This window comes from Macaca thibetana, chromosome 18 (assembly GCF_024542745.1).
Source record: "Macaca thibetana thibetana isolate TM-01 chromosome 18, ASM2454274v1, whole genome shotgun sequence".
Classification (NCBI taxonomy): Eukaryota; Metazoa; Chordata; class Mammalia; order Primates; family Cercopithecidae; genus Macaca; species Macaca thibetana.
Window position 1 is genome coordinate 11,153,348 of NC_065595.1, and position 19,782 is coordinate 11,173,129.

The window sequence follows — 19,782 nt, forward strand, 5'->3', positions numbered from 1 at the left end:
TAATCAGACAGATTTGAAGTTCTTTCATCAGCCCGCAAGCTAGGCATTCACTCATTGAAATGACTAAAGTGTCTTCAGACCATAAACTTTGTGTTAATTTACTCCCAAGCCTTCCCTCAACCTCTCCAAACATTTCAGGAGTTCAGGTATCTGAAAGGACAAGACTCCATACAGCATTCTCCTGCGAGGCTTTGGTTTAAAGGCAACTGATTGGTCCATTTAGAGAAAGAGACTGGAGTGGAGGCAAGCATCGAGCATTTGAGAGATCCCAGTGCTAACTCCTCAGGGTCTTTATTCACACACTAATGTGCTTTGTGAATTGAACCATGCAATGAATCTAAGCTTCAGAGAGCTCAAGACAGAGATGTAAGAGAGTTTTTTGTTGGTTGGTTGGCTGGTTGGTTGGTTGGTTTTTGAGACGGAGTATCACTCTGTCTCACCCAGTCTGTAGTGCAGTGGCATGATCTCAGCTCACTGCAGGCTCTGCCACCTGGGTTCCAGTGATTCTCCTGTCTCAGTCTCTCGAGTAGCTGGGACTACAGGCGTGTGCCACCACACCAGGCTTTTTTTTTTTTTTTTTTTTTTAGTAAAGATGGTATTTCACCACGTTGGCCAGGCTGCTCTCGAACTTCTGACCTCAGGTGATTCACCCATCTCAGCCTCTCAAAGTGCTGGGATTACAGGTGTGAGCCAGTGTGCCCGGTTCAAGATTTTTAATGTACCTCTGACCCATAGGTCAGGATGTCTAACCCATTATGCCAGTTGAAAGTCGTAAGTTAAAAAATTGGCCCTAAGGGTCAGAATTTAAACAGAACATTATAAATTCCATTACCATTATCTTGGCCAAAAGTTAAAGCCAGACATTCAGGCATCCCCAGAAATATAGCTAGAGCTGTTACAAACCAGCCATAAATTACCTTAATTACAGTGTCTCTTTTAAAGAGTTCAAAGATGATCACTGTACTGTCTCTATACCCAGCACATTTAGAAAACAAAGCAATATGCAGCCCCTAAAGAAGTTAGTGAAGCAAAATTTCATTCTTATTACACAGTGGTTAGTAATGGCAAAAATCACAGCAGAAACTCAATGGCACTGAGGGAGAAAGGATTAATGGAGATAATTATTTCTTTCAGCCCTACCAGACACCCACCCAATCTATGCCAGTGGCCCATGACCACTTAAATTTACACTAAGGATAAATTAACCATCAAGAAGTTATGTCTGCCATTATGTTTGCCTTATATACAAGCATTAATCACTTCTGTCAAAGACTGGCATGTAACATTTAATAGTCAGTTGTGGTTTGAATTGTGTTTCCCCAAAATATATGTTGACATCCTAACCCATGGTACCCGTCAATGTGACTTTATTTGGAAATGGGTTCTGGAAGTAATTAAGATGTAATTTAGTTGAGGTCACACTGGAGTAGGGTGGGCCTTTTATCAAGTACGACTGGTGCTCTTATAGGAAGAGGAAAAGAGACGCAAAGACAGATAATCAAGGAGACCATCATGAGGCAGAGGCAGAGACCACAGTGATGCTTCTATGAGCCAAGAAAAGCTAAGGACTGGCAGCCATCACCAGAAGCTAAAAGCGAAGCCTGAAACACATGTTGCCTCAGAGCCTCCAGGAGGAATCATCCCTGGAGACATCTTGATATCAGATTTCCAGCCTCTAGAACTGTGAGGCAACAAATAATCTGTTGTTTTAAGCCACCGGTTTGTAGTCACTTGTTCCAGCAGCCCTAGAAAGCTAACACACAGTCAGCCGCCATTTTTTAATGTTTGACCACGCACAGGTTTGAACCCTCACCTCTCCCTGTTCTCCTTCTACTCTGCACCTGGGAAAGTTTATAATAACGTTGAGGTGCTCCCTCCTTGGGTGCCAGTGGGAATTTCAAACTACCTATGGGAACCCCCACTCCTTCCTTATCACTAACCTCAGTAAAAACCCCAGGCTCAACTGCTTTCTCTGTTCTCTCAAACCATTTTTGGACCCACTAAGGAGCCACCCTGTTGTCGCAAGAAAGCCTTGTTATCTGAGCAATAAACCTTTCTATATCGTCTTGGGGTGTGTGTGTGTGTGTGTGTGTGTGTGTGTGTGTGTGAACAGTCTTCACATCTGGACAAAATCTGGGGTAAGGGACCTTTTCCTTTCTTTGGGATAACCAAATATGGAAGGCATTTGCCTTATTGCAAAGTTGAAAATATTTCAACATTGGCAATCCTATTCCTGAGTCTTATTTGTAGTACAACTCTATCCCCTTCGGTACATTCACAGTTTCTTCATTTCTGTCCCCTTTAGAGCCCCATGCTTTAGCTACCCCAGAATTGCACTGAGAGTGGGCTCTGTTTAGCGACAGAGGCATCCAGTTTTCTTGTGAGGAGGAAATGTAATCCGTCACTCAATCATGCCTGTCTGGGAAAGGTGCGTGCCATTGGTGCAGCCCATGCATATTTGCTAACACTGGCTTGACCCTCTGACTTGCCTGTATTTGCCCTGCCCCAAATAATCTGGACACCATTGGATGGAAGCCATTTGTAAGTACACACTTGCCCTGACAGCAACTGCAAAACATCTGCGAGTGAAGCTGCCATAAGCTCCAGTCACTGGCCAAAGTTAACACTATTTGCGCTGTGAGTCACAGAGCCATATGCCATATGGACTTGTCCAACGCATGCATGACACAAGCTGCCACCATCCACAAGAGCACCTACTAGACTGGCCCTTACAGAGCTGCTCCAACTTGCCACAGAATATTTACTCTTTGATTTTATTTCTCAACATTCCCAAAAGGAGCACCAGGCATTGAAGTCTGAGAGGAAGATTCAAGAAATAACTATCGGGAGAACCAGCTCCCGATGTTTAACGTGCGTTCTTTTCTATTTCCTAAGTGTCCCGGCTGGGTTGAGAACTAAAGGGAAAGAGCACAAGAGAGAGAAATGTAAAGCTGGGTGTCCGGGGGAGACATCACATGTTGGCAGGATCGGTGATGTTCCCCAGCCATAAAACCAGCAAGTTTTTATTAGCGATTATAAAAGGGGAGGGAGTGCACGAATAGGGTGTGGGTCACAGAGATCAAGTACTTCACAAAGTAGTAAAATATCACAAAGCAAATGGAGGCAGGGTGAGATCACAGGCCCACCGGATGAGGAGAAATTAAAATTGCTAATGAAGTTTCCGCACGCATTGTCATTGATAACATCTTATCAGCAAACAGGGTTTGAGAGCAGGTAACCTGTCTGACCACAATTTATTAGGTGGGAGTTTTCCCATCCTAGTAAGCCTGGGAGCACTATAGGAGACCCTGGCTTATTTCATGCCTTCAGCTTCGACCATAAAAGACAGGACGCCTTAAAAAGGGCCCGTCTATAGGCCTACCCTCAGGGCGCGTTCTCTTTCTCAGGGAAGTTCCTTGCTGAGAAAAAGAATTCAGCCATATTTCTCCTATTTGCTTATGAAAGAGGAGAAATATAGCTCTGTTCCGTCCGGCTCACCAGCGGCCAGTTCAAAGTTAACTCTCTTGTTCCCTGAACATCGCTGTTACCTTGTTCTTTTTTAAAGATGCCCAGATTTCATATTGTTCAAACACACATGCTCTACAAACAATCTGTGCAGTCGACACAATCACAGGGTCCTGGGGCGACATTCATCCTCCTCAGCTTACAAAGAAGATGATGGGATTAAGAGACTAAAGACAGGCATAGGAAATCACAAGGATATTCATTGGGGAAGTGATAAGTGTCCATGAAATCTTCACAATTTATGTTCAGAGATTACAGTAAAGACAGGTATAAGAAATTATAAAAGTATTAATTTTGGGAACTAATAAATGTCCATGAAACCTTCACAATTTATGTTCTTCTACCGCGGCTTTGGCCGGTCCCTCCGTTCGGGGTCCCTGACTTCCCGCAACAAATAACATTTTCTTCCCTTCTCCATGCTGAGCAAACTGATAAATAAGGTACTTCTAAAGCAAATAGAAGTTAGTGTCACTTTAGTAATTTATATGTATTTAATACTTCATAAGTACATATATACATATTCATAGTATACATATTTAAATATTACTTTATTATTGAAACAGGCTAAAATGGGGCTTAGGTTAGTGTGAGGGATGAAAGGGCTTGAGGCAGTTGTAGACAGATGTACCCACCCCGTCCTAGGCAGCACTGGGTTACTCATGCAGATCTACTCCACTACCTCCAATTCCAGCAATGGCCAAGGTCCTCACCTCCTCACTGCTGCACTGGTGGATTTTCCTCACATTAAAAGCAAGTGTTCGCCAACACCCTATTCTATCATATGTCAATCTCACATCAGTGTTAGAGATCACATGAATGATCTGATCATGGTATAGGAGTAACAGTCCTGCAAAACCAAAGAAAAACCTTCTGTGACTTGCAAATGTTTCATATAGAAACTATAATGGGGATTTTAAGTTTTATAATCATTTTTATCTTACAACCTGAGGAAACAAAGATTTTATAACCTCTTCAAAAATCAGATTGACGTTGGAGAAAAATTTTCCTAGATCTTTAAAATGACAGCAAACATTCATTTTATCAATACAGGATAAATTCTAGAGAATCATATAACAAGTGGTTCTTAACTGGGGTTGATTATCCCCTAAGGGACATTGGGCAATATTTGGAGACATTTTCGGCTGTCTCAACTGGGGCAGGTGCTGCTGGAATCTAGTGGGTAAAAGCCAAGATGCTGCTAAACATCCTAAACTGTACAGGATGCTTCTCCATAACAAAAAATTATCTGACTCAGAATGTCAATAGTACTGAGGTTGAGAAATCCTTCCTTAAGATATACCACAGGACTGTGTTTCAGTATCTATTTAAGTATTTATTTTTAGAATATCACTTAATTCAACATATGTCATACTAGTAATGACATCATAATCCAATTATCTTGGGACACAACTTGCTTTTTCAGAAGGCAGCACAAAACAAGGAAGCTCTGCAGTTGTTCCAGGCTGTGTAGCAGCAAACCTACTACCTGGGCCATCTCATATTTCCAGATGTGTCTTAATAGAGACAGATGCCAGGAGGAGCTTCTGGTAAGCCCCAGCAAGAGGCTGTGGCTAGATCTCTAGGTTTGGAAGAAGGCATGTCATCTGCAAAAAATAACTACATACACCATGTGTAAAACGGTCCCTGATTTACTACTGGGTCAGAGTGGAACCAGAGATACGAAGTCATCAAGTGATGACTTCGTATGGACAAAAATACTATATTGTGTACTCTCAGAAACACCAAGTTATAGGTGGACCCAGCCATAATCTGTAGTACAACGGACTAATCACACCCAGTATCAAACATGAGCAGGTTCAGAGGTCACAAGTAAGTTGCATAAACTGTTGACCTAGACTCTCATGTCACCTGCCAGTAGTGAACAGTTATCTGTCCTAAGCTCACACCTATGGCATCATGACAGCAGGGAGTGGGGTGAGTAAAAGCAAAGGAGAAGAATTAAAAGCTCAGGCTTTGTTCATGAAACAGTGAGCCTGCTAGAAATTTGGGTGCATATCAAAAACGAATGGTAGCTGGCCAAATGGCACAGTGGCTCATGCCTCTTAATCTCAGCACTTTAGGAGGCCAAGTTGGGCAGATCACTTGAGACCAGGAGTTTGAGACCAGCCTGGCCAACACAGCGAAAACCTGTCTCTACTAAAAATACAAAAAATTAGCTTGGCGTGGTGGCATATGCCTGTAATCCCAGCTATTTGGGAGGCTGAGGCACAAGAATCGCTTGATCCTGGGAGATGGAGGTTGTAGTGATCTGAAATTGCACCACTGCACTACTCCAGCCTGGGTGACAACAAAACCTGGTCTAAAAAAAAAAAAAAAAAAAAATGGCTGCTTATCTACAGTCCAATGGCCAGAGGTTCAGGCGATGTGCCTGGCCACCCACTTTGTGTGAAAACAGACATGGCTGAGATAAGGGTGTATCATGGGGAGTGCTGACTGTCCAGTCAGAGGCCTAGGAGGAGCAGGCCTGGTAGACTGGATTCAGAGAGGTCTGAGGAGAGGCAAGCAGATGAGATGCATGGGAGGCATGGGAGTGGGAACAAAGTGTGGAGCTCCTTCTAAATCAGGTTACTGCCCACAGAAGCAGCTACTGCCAAAGAGACACTCATCAAGCAAGCAGACAAGATAAATTAACAAATAAATTTTAGTCAGACTCCATTCTCAGTCATCCCTGTGCTTATGCAATGGGCTCAGTTGAAGCAGCCATCATGGCAGAGATGCATGGGTCCAAAGGCAAGAGATTCCTTAGGCCAAGGGTGAATTAGCTACAGCGGCTGCTGAAGCTCTGTCATGCCACCATCAGGGACCAATGCTGAAAGCATCTCTCAGAAGGTCTATATTGGGCATTATTTGGAAATGATTATATCAGATCCCTTCCATTCTTCCAAGTAATATGTAAACTTGGATGGGATAGACCCGTATTCCAGGTAATAGTCTGCCTTTCCTGTCTGTAATATCTCAGCGAGCCCTCTTGTCCAAGAATGCAAAGAATGTCTACTCTGCTCACATAGGATCCTACATATGATCACCTCATTCCCAGAGACCCACTTTAAAGAAATGGAGGTGAAGTAGTGGGCATAAGACCAAGGAATACCCCGGTCCTACCACCTCCCACAGAGTGCAAGAGCCATGGCCTGTGATAAAGCAGGCTTTGTAGATGCAGGGAATCACGAGCGATTCAATGTGACACCCTGCAAGGGGATGGGGTACTATCCTTTATTATGCAATACACACATTAAATGAATGGTCATTATATGGTCCTCAAAATGTAAAATACTGTGTCCAGGTAGAGAATGGGGGAGGTAGCCATTCACTACCATCCACATTCAAGGGATTTGTACTTCCAATGTGCACAAATATAATCTCTGTGGGTTCAGCATTCCTGATTCCCAGAAGAAATCACTTCCACCAGGAGGAACAACGTGGATTGCACTAAACTTAAAGTTATTACTGCTCAGTTTATGTTCTGTGTGCTAGTGAAGTAACTAGCTAAGAAAGAAGTTGCTATATTAGCAGGAGCAATTGACTTTAATCATGAAGAAATAGGGCTTCTGCTACATAATTGAGACAGAGCAGAAGATATTTTGCACTCTGGTGATCCACCAGGATGTCTTTTGTTACTAGCATTGCTGGATTTAATTCTACTACCAATCACAGCCATTCATAAGGGCAAAATAAACAGGGAGTCGGATCCTGCAGCAATGTGAGTTTGAGAAACCCCTCCCTTCTCACACACACACACACACGCACACACACACCCCACACCACTGCCACCACCACCACCACCACCACCACAAGTACCAGTCAGTGGGGAGGAGACTCTAAACACTGGTGGAGAAGGGAAATCTTGGGTATGAGAGAGTGTTGGGACCAAGCCTGCAGTGGGAGCTATCATTGGTCCCACTAGCCTTCCTCATAGTTTTCTCAGAAAAAAAATGTAATCCTGGAGAAGCCCTGTGTGCACCGAAGGAACTTAATGTGAGAAGCAAGTGTACATGAGCGCCCCTAGGGACTGTCGAGAATGCTTTGTTTTCAGGTGCCCAGACATGTTCCCCCCATGCTCATCCCCTGCTGGTAAAACTCAAAGAGAACACCTTCTCAAGAAGAATTGCCCTCAGACAAACAGGAACCACTTCGCCTTTAAGACTACTCCTCCCAACCCTTGAGGACAGAGTATAGCTAATAACTGAATTGGGGGTACAAACGTTGACCCGTTTGGCTCAAGACGCGACCAACTCTTGTGCGGTTGAGGTGTGTGCCACTGGATACCGTCATCCCTCGCCACACATGTCTGTCGAGCACCTGAAGTGAGACATGTTGTTCGCACACTAGATTTCAAAGATTTAGTATAAAAAGAAACATAAGATGTTGATACGGTTTGGCTGTGTCCCCAACCAAATCTCAACTTGTATCTCCCAGAATTCCCACGTGTTGTGGGAGGGACCCAGGGGGAGGTAATTGAATCATGGGGGCTGGTCTTTCCCATGCTATTCTCGTGATAGGGAATAAGTCTCATGAGATCTGATGGGTTTATCAGGGGTTTCCGCGTTTGCTTCTTCCTCATTCCTCTTGCTGACTCCAGGTGAAAGGGCCTTTCGCCTCTCGCCATGGCTCTGAGGCCTCCCTAGCCGTGTGGAACTGTAAGTCCAATTCGTTCTCTTTTTCTTTCCAGTCTTGGGTATGTCTTTATCAGCAGTGTGAAAATGGACTATTACAGATATCTTATCAAATGTTTAATATTGATACATGCTGAAATGTCAATACTTTGGATGCACTCGTTCAAAGTGTTTAAACCATCTGTTTCTTTTTACGTGTTTAAATGTGGCTACCAGAAAATTTAAAATTACCTGTATGGCATGCAATATATTTCCACTGGACAGCGATGCTCTAGAGTTGTCCTGTGGGGTCAAGCTGAAGCCAGTCTCCAGCTAAGACACATTCTTGCCAAGCTGGATTCCCTGTCCTGTACTGATCCCCCCCATGCTCTTCTCCTGAGGATGCTCCCTCACTAAATCCCTCGAACAAGAGTCCCACCTCAGCCTCTGCTAGAAATCAACTCTAAAATACTTGATGTTTGCATATGTTTGGTCTTCAATGCCCTATAAATAACTGGATCTGATGTAAATCTTCAAAATAAAAACATGTAAAGAAAACATAGCACAAACATAACACTATTACACTAAAAAATTATATGAGAACCATATGCTTATCTCATGATATTAGAACACAATGATATAAAGATGTGCGCGGTGCAAGGCAACAACATTAATAATGGTTTTGATCAGAATGCTACTAAAAAACACAATTTAAATAATAAGGCTCTTATGTTAGCTCACAGTCAGCATTAATTCACCATCAAGTTGGAGAAAGATGTTTGTGTTTCACAGATGCCATTCCTGGACTCTATATTTAAGATTATCATCACTGCTTTTGACGAGCAAACAACATTCACACTTCTTTTAAAATCTGGTTAGGATTCAAATGTTAATGACTTTAAGGCATTCTGAAAGTGACATCCACTGGATAGTTTTATACTCTCCATTAGTGTGTATCCTAAAACAACCTTTAGAATTGTTATTCCCTATATTTATTTCAAAAACTTAAAAAAAAAAATCCTGAAAATTCCTCTCCACCTAAATAACTTAATCCATTATACAGTGACAAAATGTTGTTTTGGTATAAAGGATATGATATTTGGCGTATGATAATTGTTAGCAAAAGTGCATCCTGTGAACGAAGAGTTGATCTCTCAAGAAAAAGCAATTCACAAAGAAAGCTGCCGACAAGCCTGCCTGCATAACCTTATACTACCACATGATGTCCCTCTAATGCCAGGTTCTAAGGATGGAATTAACCCCAATACAGGCTTTGTAGATAAAAATATTCAGTTAGAACAACAGAGCACACAGATCTTACAACATAAGGTGTTTTTAATTGGTTAGTTTATACTGGACCTCACATATCACATATCAAAAAATGCATCTCTGGTTAAAGAGTCCTGGACATGGGCAAAGCATTGTGATGAGGACGCCTGGTAAGAAGTGCGAGCAGTTCAGCAGAGTCACGGGTGTGTGAGCACTTGGGTTTTCATTGCCAGATTTGCCTTCAGGCCAAACAGGATATACAAAGAAAAACCTATGACTGAAAATGCTAGCGAGATATTTTAGAACATGCAAGTCCTAGAGAAATTTACAAAGCTTACAGTGAGTCAGAGATCACCTGCAAAGAAGCAAGGATCAGAATATCAGACATAGCAACAAAAATGGATGCAACAAAAGAAGAAGTAGGATATTTTTAAATATTTAAGGAAAAAAATGTTGGATATAAAATTATACACCCAAGCAAATGTCCTTTTAAAATGCTGCTATAGGCCTGGCGCGCTGCCTCACGCCTGTAATCCCAGCACTTTGGGAGGCCGAGGCAGGCAGATCGCCAGAGGTCGGGAGATTGAGACCATCCTGGCCAACATAGTGAAACCCGATCTCTGCTTAAAAAAAATAAATAAATAAAAATAAAAATAAAAAAATTAGCCAGGAGCGGTGGCACATGCCTGTAGTCTCAGCTACTCAGGAGGTTGAGGCAGGAGAATCGCTTGAACCCGGGAGGCAGAGGTTGCAGTGAGCCTAGATTGCACCACTGCACTCCAGCCTGGGTGACAGAGAGAGACTCCGTCTCTAAATAAATAAATAATAAAATGTTGCTATAATAAAAAGATATTTCAGCAATATATAGTTTCAGAAATTCTTCTCCCTAAACAAGTCCTGAATAAACTTTCATGAAGGAAATAGTAAAATGAGTTGCTGCAAGAGATATGGTAACGTGGATCAAATGAAACCCTAAAGTATTTTGTGGTCTGAAAATTCAATTGCTAAATAATTTTTTTTAAAAGAATATCCATAAAAACTCAGTTCTCAATTCCTAGAAAATATGAGCAGGTAGATAAAAGAGAATTTAAAAGAACTACTCATACCTTTCACACACTTTGTCTTCATCCTGCCAAGTTCTGGAAAATCAGATTTAGAGAACAGTAACAAAAATTATCAAGTATTTCTAGCCTGAGAAAAAATAAAAATGTCAACTTTTATAAAAAATATGAAAAAAATAAACAAGGATACTCATTTTCAGAATGCTGAATTAGCAGGCATTGCTTCAAATCTCAAACAGACTTAAAATTGTGATATTTGAGTCACTGCACATAAAATCTTTGGTATTTGTGGTTTAAATATACATGATGCATAAAATTTCTCCCTAAGCAAGATGATGACTATAATCCCTTGTTGTTGTCATACTGTGTCATTCAAAACATTCTGCAATGCTGATGACAAAATACAGTCTGGATTTTATAATAATTTATGTTTGTACCCTGCTGTTCTGGCTAATCGCTACACCCCTAATGCTGCAGCCTCTGGTAATAAAAAAAACCTACAGACAGGCACTTCTTAACTATTTGTCTTTTCAGAGCTAGGTGTCTGCTGTCACCTGTGCCCCTTAATGAGCCCTAGAACCCACTTCCCTGAGGGAAGCTGACTATTCTCTTCTGTTCTTCCCAGAGGACAGGTTTACAGTTGCTTCCATAGCAACCACTGCTAACTGCTTTCTGACTTTTTAATCTTTTTAGTAGCATGGGTTTCTTTGCAAAGATATTATTCTAGAAGCTTTCAGCTCTTGAAATCTTGTCTTAAAGAGCTTGGCTTTGTCCATGATCAATCTTCATTCTAAATAAAGCAGAGACTTTGTTGTTTCCCCATTTGCAAGTGTATCTGCTACCTCTCCTGGAAACGTAGAAATGCAGCCAACATGGGAATCCAGGCAGTTGTTCAGACCTTACTCTGGTGCTGAAGTACATAGTTCCAGCAGATGTCACCATTTTTATGAGTAAAGGAACCTAAAGGTCTTTCCAGGTTGATAAAAATAATCTTAGCTTTTACGAGGCATCACAAAGTGGAAAGGGTAAACATGCAATAAAGTGTAAAAAATGTTTAATCCTTGAAGCTATAAAGGAATTTGGAGTCCTCTTAGGTAAATTCTCAATTTAAGCAAGCTACTGTGAGTTTATTTCCTAAATCTAAAGTTAATTATCTATAGAGATTAGCAACTCTTAACACTCGAGGTTGATATGAGGGTTTATTGCAACAAAACACTATGAAGTCTATATTTTCAGTGCTCTTTTCAAAGAAATCTCTAAAGTTGTCTAACTTCTTAGAGCATGCTTAAGTTAAAAAGCTATAGATAGATAGATAGATAGATAGACAGACAGACAGACAGATAGTTGTCTAACTTGTGACTCTAAGGTTACCTTTCCTCTCCTTTGCTGAGTATTAAAATATCTTCTCATCCCTTTTTGCTCCTTCCTCAACCACAAGGTAATTTTCAAAGGGATTTACGCAAGAATATTTGTAATTTTGACAGATTAAGGAACCAAGATGTGATGACATTTCTCCTCTGTTCTTTAATGTTTTAATTGGCTCTTAGTAAACAACACTAGTTTTTAATTCTGAGTCAGCAGTCTTATTTTCCAGGACAAAGAGAGTGTGTGTGAAAGGCATGAGTTCTTAGTACTATTCTTTCAGACCCACCTCATTAAATCCCCTTCCCTGCTTGGGGCTGATGCGGTTGGCTTTGGCTCCATTTCTGAGCTGTTTTATTCAGAAAGACTTGTGAAATGACAGAAAGATCATTAACTGAGTCTACTTTTTCTCTGAGTCTCTCTAGCCTTAGCATAACCTTTCCCACCAACCCTTATATCTTTCTTTTTCATATAGTTCGCCTTCTACATTGGATGTCTTTATTTTGTCCCTAAGCTAAATCAGTCTATGGGAAGTCCCCAGCCCAAGAATCTGGAAGGGAGCTCCACCGTTGTCCAATGGATGTTTAGCCATGATGGTCCCTGGTCTATAAAACTTGTAACTGGCATAGCAAGGATGACTCAAAATCATAGATTTTTTTTTGTTTTTGTTTTGTTTTGTTTATACATAGATCTGGGAACTAGGGTATCCTAAAAATTTTAAGAGAAAACTGGAAAACCTTAACTCTAAATAGATGAATTCATGTTGTCTGCAGGCAGGTGAGGGTTACAAAAGAAAGATCACTATGAGACATTCCTGTAGAAGCCTTCAAGAAGGCCAAGCACGGTGGTTTATGCCTGTAATCCTAGCACTTTGGGAGGCTGAGGCAGGCAGATCATCTGAGGTGAAGAGTTCAAGACCAGCCAAGCCAACATGGTGAAACCCCGTCTCTACTAAAAATATAAACAATTAGCTGAGCGTGATGGTGGGACTATACGCCTGTAGTTTCAGCTACTCCAGAGGCTGAGGCAGAGAACTGCTTGAACCCGGGAGGCAGAGGTTTCAGTGAGCTGAGATCACACCACTGCACTTCAGCCCGGGTGACAGAGCGAGACTCCATCTCAAAAAAAAAAAAAAAAAAAGCCTTCAAGAAATGCCAAATACACATTTCAAGGAATAAGACTTCAAGCTATGATTATTATTAACCAAACAGTTTATGGTATCCACCATAGAAATACTAGAAATAATTTAAAATACACAGGGTGATCGAAGAAAAGCCCTGTGCTTCCATAAAAACTGGCCCACAGGAAAAAGATTGAAGTTTCCCTCTTGAAGCAGTATATTTTATTGAAATTAGCTTCTCCACTTTCTGAACTTTAATGTTTGAGAAACTCAAAACATCAACATGAATAAAGTTCCTCAGAGTGCTCTTAGAGTACTAAAGCCAAAGGACTGAGAAAGTACTTTTATGTGAGAAAAATAGCAAGTATTTAGTAGATACTACAATTTAAATCTCAACAACTGTAAACCATTCTCCTTTGATATGTGTTCAGTTTTATAAAAATAAATAAAAAGATTTATTTCCTCCAAAAAGAGCTTTGCTTGCACTAATTCATACAATTTTCAGTACTTTTACTGCAGTAGAAATGGTGTTCAGAGATTTCAAAATCTCAAGACTATTGTCTGTCTGAAGAGTTTTGATCCAAATAAATTCGACAACTGATATATACCTGAATTAGCATTATTGTTTAGGAGATCATATAACAGATATTATATTATATATATACATATACAAAATTTATATTATATATGCATACATACATATACAAAATTGTTTATCCCTCTGTCCACTAAAATGACCTTGAGGCAATGGAACCTCAGATGGGACCAACCCAATATGCGAATGTAGAGTCCAGATTATAGTTCCTCAAAATCAATTTTCCATGAAAAGGAGCCAAGGTATTTTGGAAGGATCACTGATTCCAAGTCTGGGGAAGGAAAGTGTAAGAGAGTGTGCACGTTTTCATATAAGCCAAAGTTTCATTCAAGGGTTAATGGAATCAGATCAGAAGGATACAGAAACTAGATTATAGGGGTTTGTGATCATATCAGCATCAAAAATAGAAAAATACTTATGGTTAACTCGAATACATTAAATCTATGCAGTGGCTCACCCCTGTAATCACAGCACTTTGGGAGGCTGAGGCAGGCAGATTATGAGGTCAGGAGTTCAAGACCAGCCTGGCCAATATGGTGAAACCCTGCCTCTACTAAAAATACAAAAATTACCCAGGTTGGTGGCATATGTCTGTAGTCCCAGCTACTTGGGAGACTGAGGCAGAAGAATCGCTTGATCCCTGGAGGCAGAAGTTGCAGTGAGCCAAGATCGTGCCATTGCACTCTAGCCTGGCAGCAGAGTGAGACTCCATCTCGGGGGGGGAAAAAAAAGGTCTTAAATCCATAATGACCTACGTAAATAAATATTAATTTAAATCTGCCAAAGAAGATCAAGATATCAGAATATTTCTGCTGGAATCTTATTACTCAGTCCTTTTGATAATGTTGATACCTTTCTTATATTGATAAAGGATGCAGAATACAGTTCAGTATTAAATACATCATATAGAAGACATTTTCTGACTCAAGGGATTGACTTCTTAAGTGTGGCATTCAGTCAGATGAAGATATGTGAGACATCCATAACCAATCTACTATTATTTTTTAAATCAGTAGCTTTTGCTTACTTTAAGAATATGAATGAGAGTGAGATTACATTAATGTTTAACATTTTTAAAATTCAAGGAAAAGATGATAACAGATCATAAGTGTTCTGATCGATTGCTTATCTTGAGTAAGCTGCAGACATCTATGAGCAGACGGAAGTATTACATGAGTGTGTCACTCTGTTTAAACTATGAAAAAATGGCATAATAACTACAAATAAGGTTCAAAATATTTCTTCAGAGTCCTGGAAAAGTATCTAAGTGATCCTCTTGGACTAAGTCTATAAAAAAATGAATAACCTAATTAAATGTAATATTAATTGACTTTCATAATTGGGTTAGTACCTTTGAACCCTAGGGAGACTTAGAAGTAAATATAGATTTTTTTAAGAAAAAGAAAACACAGCACTAAAGTTTTTGTATTTTTATATTTTTAATGGATAAGAGAATCTGACCTGTTGTAATGATGATCTGAAATCTAATCTGAAGTATGTAATGATGGAATTCATTTAGATGAAACCTCACATTTTACATTTAGTATTAAAACAACTAAGAGAAACTTAAGTTTACTGTATTTATAAATATAAATTCTACTCATATGAACAGTGCGTAAGGATTCCCATTGTTCTACAACCACACAAAATGAAAGTCAATGGTACGTCAGTGAGGTCTTATTTTGAATTTAGTACATTTTAATGAAGTAGAGCATCTTTGAATATTATTTGATGTTTACATTTTCTCTTCTATAAAATGTCTGTCCATATGTTTTGCCCACTGTTATGTTATGTGCTTTGTATTTTTCATATGTTTAATTAACTTTTTATAGTAGTTAGTTGCACATAACAATTCCGATTCTGTTGCTTGTCTTTTCACTTCACTTTCTTCATGGTGTCTTTCACTTAATATATCAATCTTTTCCCTCTGACTTGCAACATTTGTATGCAGGAAATCCTCTTCTACCTCTAAGTGTTAAAGATGTTCCATATATTCTTATCAAGACTAATGTTTTTCTTGCTCATTTGTCTTTTTTCTTGCTGGAACGACTTTTTGTCAATGGTGTAGGTTTGGACCCAAATTAATTGTTTTGTCTTTATGGATAAAATTGTCTGAGCACATTATAAGCTTTTCTCCAGTTTTCTCCAATGTGATGTATCAAATCATGTGTCAAGTTTCCATTAATGCCTGAATTCCTTTCTGAGCTATTGTATTCCACTGGTCAGTTGGTCTATCCCTGTGTGAATACTATATTGTCCTCAGTAAAATCTTGGTATCTAGCAGAATAAGCTCTTCCATCTTAGTTTTTCAGATATACTTGGACTTTTGCTCTTCTCTATAAATTTTTATCAATATATCAAGGTCCCTGAAAAAAACTTCTTAAAATTGTCGTTGAAATTTCATTGAATCAATAGATAATCTTGGGGATAACAGATACCTTGTGTTGTTTTCTATCCACTGCAGTGCTTTCTCTCTCCATTTATTGATGTCTTCTTTAATTTCCTGAAATAGTGTCATAATTTTCTTCCTATAGCTGCCTACATCTTTAGATTAATTATAATGTAGCATTTTGTTGCTAATATTGATATTTTTAAATGCATGTTTTCTCTTGATTGCTATTTTTATTATTTATTTATTTATTTATTTATTTATTTATTTATTTATTTGAGACAGAGTCTTGTTCTGTCACCCAGGCTGGAGTGCAGTGGTGTGATCTCAGCTCACTGCAACCTCCGTCTCCCAGGTTCATGCCATTCTCCGGCCTCAGCCTCCCGAGTAGCTAGGACTACAGGTACCCACCATCATGCCCGGCTACTTTTTGTATTTTTAGTAGAGACGGGGTTTCACCATGTTAGCCAGCATGGTCTCAATCTCCTGACTTCGTGATCTGCCCGCCTTGGCCTCCCAAAGTGCTGGGATTACAGGCGTGAGCCACCACACCTAGCCTTGATTGCTATTTTAAAGTAACACAATTTATTATTGCATAATGACCATAAGCCTAGCTACTTTGGTAAACCTTTACTAATGTTTATAATTTGCAAGAACTTTTTAAAAAAATTTACTCCTGCAGAATACATGAACTTTAAATAAAATTTCAATATAGATTGCCTTATCCATGATCAATAACAATTTTGCTTCCCTTTCCCATCCTTATACTACCCCTTTCTCTTTTTTCTTCTACTACTCAAGCTAGGACTTTCAGTACAATATTTAATAGGTATGGTAATATTGAATGTCTCATCTGATTCCAGATACTAAAGGAAATTCTTCTATTTTCTTTTTTTGTTTTACTCATAACAATGTTTGATGAATGTTATTGATCCTTATTGTGTATCCTGGTGTTTCTCAACATTTTGAGCAGGATAACACCCAGAGAAAATTGTAATTTTTTAGGGCACATTGATGTAAATCATGAGGCTGCTTAAGGCAAGCAGCAATAGACTACAGCATTCTGCCTGCTTCAGGTCACAGCCAGCTGTGCCTAAAGCTGAGGAGATAATGCAAGAGCACAGCTGCAACATAATCTTGATGCACAGTCTGAAAGCCTCACCTTGACATGAGGAATTTAACTAGGAGGACAAAACTTGTGCCATAATTTGGTTTATGTTGTTCAATCTTTGGGTAGTATTAGCAGCCATGGATGCAGATATTGAAATGCAGAGCCAAATCAAGAATATCTATTATGCTTGTCTATTCCACTCAAATACCCTTGAAGGAGCAGGAAAAGACGCAATATAATATACTTCCCTGTTATATATTAGACTTTCTTCCCTAGGATTACTTCTCAGAAATGACTTCAAATGTTGCTTCTCCTGCTGGCAAGCAGAATAATCTATTTTTATAAGAAATTTGAGCTTCAGCAGAGTCCCATAGTATACATTGCCAGTCAGCCCATCACTGCATGGCTTGACCTCCAGAATGTCCACTCATTTCATAGACCCATATTGCCACTTCAAGAGATTGAACTAAAGCAACAACTTGTTGATTCCAATCACCTTCAGAAACTGGAAAAGAAGTTCTTTGGTGAACAACAGTATGATTTTCTTCGATTTGCACTCAGAATTATAGAAAGAGCAGTATCTGAGATAGGAGTCTCTTTATTGCCAATTATCTACAGTCCACTTGCCAGACCAAATTGAAAGTCCATTAGCAACAGTCCAAGAGTCAATATGCACCCAAATCATTGGGATTTTATTTGTGTCAATTCTATTACTGCCAGGGACAGAGCCTGTAATTCTGCCCAGTAGGCTGCCAACCTGGTCTATTCATCCATGAAGAATTTACTAACTGCTGGACACAAGACAGCTGCTTTCCATACTGAGCCATGGCACTCCATTCTGGAATTGCCACCTGTAAACCAGGCCAATTGCCATGTATCCTTGAGGCAATTGGTAGAAAGGTTAGGCCTGCCAGTAGCAGCAGCAGCCAAGTCTTCAGATGGCTTTTTAGAAAGTCCTAGTGAAAAAAGGCCACTTGCTCATGAATACATTGAGTCTCACTGCATATCATAGCAGAGTGCTTCTGTGCAGTTACACCCACATTATGGTGGAATTTCTATGAACATTTCCCTGCATGTTGGGATGCTTTCTTGACATTACTCATGACATGAGAGGTAGTTAAGGAGTTCATATAATTTTATGTCCTCCAATTACTGGGGCTGTATTACTAAATGCGCAGTGACTATCTAGTAACTGTCTTTAAAAGAAACATACCAGAGAACGGTACTAGGTAATTTTCTATTCCAAAAACACAGAAGTCACTGCTGACCATGGTTATGGGCTTTAGCCAGAGACTGGAGTCAGTATGAATGCAGATGACTGACACTGAATATTATCTCAGCATTAGCACAATATGGTCCAAACAGGACAGCTTCAACTACAGGCTCTGCAGTTCCAAGAAGGCTTGTCGTTTTGTTCAAGCTTCCCTTCAAATGGACTTTTTCCAGGTGATTTAATGGGATGGACCCAGTTGTATCCCAAAGTAGATGACATGATTTTTCCAAAACCCAAATAGGCCTATTTGGCATTAGTTCTCTCATTTAGTCTGAGGGGAGAGGAGCAAGAACATTTTCTTCCTTGTAGTCTTTTGTGTATCATTTGGCACTCCAATCCATGGACTCCTCCCAAATTTTACAGTCTTTACAAGGTCCTAGATTTGTTTAGGGTTCATGCACCATCCGCAATCAGATCCCCAATCAGATTCATGATCATGGCAAAGTTGCTTTTAGCTTGACTCTCAGTTTCAGAGATAATCATAGAATCATCAGGATAGAGCATTAGGACAACGTATTGCATCTAGATCTGCCTCACCAGACTGTGACAATATGCAGGGAGGAATTCTAGTATCCTTGAGGCAAATGTATGTTGAAAACCATTCTACGTGAATGCACATTGTTATTGACTCTTCCTGGCATCTAAAATTGCAAAAAATATGAGCCAGGTCAATTACAGAAAACCAGTCACCTTTAGCTTGTTAAATAGTGTATTTAGCAGTTGAATAGTGTGGATTACATCAGGGACCTCTGAAGCTATTAAAGTTACTGTTTAATGGAGTTTCTGGTAATCACTGACAGTCTCCATCGTCCATCAGCCTCTCTCACTGGCACCATCAGGGCACTGTATAAAGAGTGTGTGGACACAAACATGCCTGCAGCTAACATTTCCTTAATTAAGGCAGTAATTTTTTGTTGCTGTAGGCATATGTTACTTAGCATTTCAAATTTACTATTCGAATAGGCTTAGGTAACTCTAATGGTTCCCATTTTTCATATCCAATTAGTACTGAATGAAGAGCAGATCTACAAGTTATTTCATTTGTAAAAATTTTCACTCAGTAGGAGGAAGAATTTGCAGCTAATTATTCTATCCATACCAATTATACATTCAGGTAAGGGAGACATTCCCACAGTATACTTTTGAAAATCATGTATTTCAACTTTTAATGAGATTTTAAGGTTTTTCCTTCTTCCAGAAGCATCTCCCTGTTCCCCTAAATTAATTCTATCACCCTGAATGGACTCATTAAGTAGGCTGAGGCAATGTTCCTGTACCTAATTGACCTAAAAAAGCTGCTTCTCCATCTCTAGGCCATTTCACCCACACATCTGTAGGCTTTGGTTCTCCCACAGGAATTTGGTCAGGAGACCCAGTCCTTCACATCACCCTTCTTCATCCATTATTGCCTGTGGTAGACAGAATTCTAAAGGTGTCCACTCCAACTTCCCATACTCTGCTTAG

At 39.8% G+C, this 19,782-nt stretch overlaps 1 protein-coding gene across 2 annotated transcripts in view; it reads right to left on the reverse strand.

Annotated features, from left to right (window-relative positions):
• The window catches only part of CCDC102B (coiled-coil domain containing 102B), a 375,607-nt gene that overhangs the window by 345,368 nt on the left and 10,457 nt on the right, over positions 1-19,782 (reverse strand). The window contains exon 3 of one of the 2 annotated variants that reach the window (XM_050768119.1): positions 10,514-10,546. The exons of the other annotated variant lie outside the window; for it this stretch is intronic. The gene's annotated coding sequence lies outside the window, so the exon portion shown is untranslated. The remainder of the gene's footprint in view (positions 1-10,513; positions 10,547-19,782) is intronic. 2 annotated transcript variants of the gene reach the window in all.